Source organism: Trachypithecus francoisi, unplaced genomic scaffold (genome assembly GCF_009764315.1).
Source record: "Trachypithecus francoisi isolate TF-2019V2 unplaced genomic scaffold, Tfra_2.0 Lachesis_group13, whole genome shotgun sequence".
Lineage (NCBI taxonomy): Eukaryota > Metazoa > Chordata > Mammalia > Primates > Cercopithecidae > Trachypithecus > Trachypithecus francoisi.
Window position 1 is genome coordinate 76,669,917 of NW_022681458.1, and position 3,398 is coordinate 76,673,314.

Below are 3,398 nucleotides of genomic sequence, written 5' to 3' on the forward strand. Positions count from 1 at the left end.
TTGGAGCTGCGAGAGTGGTCTCTCCACCCATTTCTGGATGAAGTCCTAAGTTTGATTGCTGTGAGGGAGGAGATCTATAGTGGGACTGATAACCTGAGGTACACAAATAAATCTATGAAAAGGGGACAAGATACTAGCTAGTGCCTGGGAAATATAGCCCAACTTCTGGACTCTTATTTTACTTTAAAAGGCTATGTTCTCTACAATTAAAAAAAAAAAACCATTAAAAATGGGCAACAGATTTAAATGGCCATTTTTTCCAAAAAAAAAAAAAAAAAGATATGCACATAGTCAATAAAGATGTTGAGCATCATTATCCATTAGAAAACTAAAAACCACAATGAGATATATTACTTTTTGCCTACAGGGCATAACTATAATAAAAATGGAAAATAACAACTGTTGGCAAGGTTGTGGAGCAACTGTAATCCTTATACATTACTTGTGGGAATGGGAAAAGGTGCAGCCACAGAAAAGGTGGAAAGCAGTCTGACAGTACCTCAAAAAGTTATACATATGACTTATGACCTAACAATTCTACTCCTAGAGGCATATATGCCTTATAGAATTGAAAACATATGTTCACAAATACCTACAGAAAGCAAAAATTGTTGCACATATAAAATTATTCATATTAGCTAAAAGGTGGAAGCAACCTAAATGTCTGTCATTGATGAAGGGATTACAAATGTGGTATGTCCATTCAATGTAATATTATTCAGCCATAAAAAGAAATGAGATTCTGATACGTACTACAACATTAATGAACCTTGAAAACATTATGTGAAGTGAAAGAGGCCAGCCATAAAAGACCACCTGATTATTGTAAGATTAATTGATATGAAGTGTTCAGAACAGACAAATCCATAGAGTAAGAAAGTGGCTTAGTAGTTGCCAGTGGCTTAGAGAAAGGAGGGAGAATGGTGAATGTCTACTAATGGCTAATGGGTTTCTTTATGGGGGTAATTAAAATATTTGGAATTAGATAATGGTAATGATCAGACAACTCTGTGAATATACTAAAAACCACTGAATACCACACTTTAAAATTGTGAATTTTATGATATGTGAAATATATGCCAATAAGAAATATGTTTTAAAATGTTGTGTTACCCCAGTGAGATGTAAATATTGAGTTGTCATCTATCAGTCAAATAACTGAGAAGATTTTTACTGTTGTGCCAGGAAGATATCTATCTATACTAACAGAACATGTAATTGAAGTTATTTGCAGCTGGTGTGGTGGCTTATGGCTATAATCCCAGCACTTTGGGAGACTCAGGTGGGAGGATTGCAGCCATGAGTTCAAGACCAGCCCGGGAGACAAAGTGAGACACCCATCTCTACAATTTTTTTTTTTTTAAGTTCATTGGGTATTTATTTTTAAAACTTTGTGGATATAAGTGAAATATATTTCATAAAGAGAGGGAACTTGAAGAAAATCTAGGCACTTGACTTGGATTAAGGTCTTTAGTCATTCATTCTTTCTTCAATATTGCTTTAGGAAGTATCCACAAGCCTCAGAGCCAATCAGATCATCACACCGAGGAAGAAATAGACTAGGGACTCTTCATCATGATCTTTAAAGAGCAGCCATACTGACACCATAAGAGTTCCAAGGTCAGTACTCACCTAATGCTGGATAGCTAAGGAAGAGGCAGGACCCGACCTTTAGTGAAACCTAACATTCAAGAATGGAAGGACTTCAGGAAGAGGGAAGTCTATGTATCAATGTAGTGAAACAGAAATTAATGAGGCTTATTCAGGGAGAAAATATATCCACTATTTTGCTTGCTTATAGAAGTAAGGATATAGAAACAATGGGATAATTAGGGAAAGGTTGGCCTAGACTAGGGGATGATACCTTGAGCTCCAGGATAAAAAGATAGAACCAAACTAAGATAATTCCACTTTTGTCCCGGATTTTCCCTAAGTCCCTGAGTGAAGTCGAACAATTTACTTCACTCCCAGTGCTCCAGGATGCTTTACAATAATAAGATATATTGAAGTTGATTTCTATAGAAAGTGTTCTATTTGGGATAATGCTCTTTTTCATGAATAACTATACAAGTTTCCAATTATTACTATAACAAATTACTACCAACTTAGTGGCTTAAAACAACACAAATGTATTATTTTATAGTTCTGGTCGTCAGAAGTCTAAAATCAAGATGTTGCAGAGCAGCATTCTTTTTGAGGGTATTAGAAACCATCTGAGAATTTGTCTCCTTGCCTTTTCTACCTTCTAGATATTGCCTGCATCTTCTAGATGTTGCCTGCATCCTTTGACTAATGGCTGTCTCTCTCCTATCTTCAAAGTGCATCATCATCACATCTTTTTCTGGCTTCATCATCACATCTTTTTCTGATTTTGATCCTCTTGCTTCCCTCTCATAAGGGCCTTTAGGATAACATTGTGACCACCTGCATAACCAAATAACCTTCCTTCTCAAGAACCTTCATCACATCTGCAAAGTCCCTTTGCCACTGAAGGTAACATGTTCATAGGTTCTGGGGACAGCAATGAGGACATTTTTGGAGGACCATTATTTAGCCTATCCCAGTTACCTATTAATTTCCTGGAACACTTAACATATATATTATGAATGCATCCCATTCTAGACCTCCAGGAATGGAGTCTAGAAATAGGCATTTTAAATAAACTTCCCCAAGTCTGAAGTGCACTGCTGTGAGAAAAGGCATGTCACTAAAGATCTTTTAGGATAAGTAGAGGAATGAAATTAGTACAACAGTGCTTTAAGATTAGCATTGACACGTTCAAAATCATGCAAAAGTTAAGTAATATTAGGAGTTATTGAGTTTTTTGTCTGTAGTCATTATTTATTTATGTATTTATTTATTTTGGTAAGAGAAGATTCTGCATAGAATTTGGGTCAAAAAAAGAAAAACAGAAGGCAGTTGGTTTGGCTGTGATAGCGTAGGCAAGCCTGCTCTTCTAATCTAGGAATTACACTATTTATTCAACTCCTTTGCTCCTTGGGGAAATCACTGCTTCATAAAACCTATTTTCCTATGACATTGCCTGCCAGCAAGGAACCCTCTCAAACCCTGTTGCAGTCTGAATATGGACATGTACTGTGACAGCACCCAGACACGTGGAAAGAGATTCAAAGCAAAGTCCTGAATGGCAAGATCTCCCTTCTCCCATTAGGTAAGGATCCTCCTATTTGTACTACTTTCCTTCCAGTTGTGCAAGTGGCAAAGGCTTCTGATTCCTGAGAGAAAATGGAAAATTTCTCTTGCATTATGGTTAGTCTTTAGGAGGAGAAGCTTGCTTGTGGAAGATGGCTTTCTTGTTTCAATTTGGCAGTTTCCCCTAACATAAACACATAAGATAATATCAACCAAGCTGTCAGGGGGCTTCCTTCTGGAGGCAG

General features: G+C 36.8%; 1 long non-coding RNA gene across 1 annotated transcript; it reads left to right on the forward strand.

Moving 5' to 3' along the window:
• The first annotated feature begins 1,399 nt into the window (after window positions 1-1,399).
• On the forward strand, window positions 1,400-2,895 carry LOC117094919. The gene is made up of 2 exons (XR_004441727.1): window positions 1,400-1,620; window positions 2,250-2,895. It is a non-coding gene; the product is annotated as an uncharacterized LOC117094919 (long non-coding RNA).
• The last annotated feature ends 503 nt before the right edge of the window (window positions 2,896-3,398 follow it).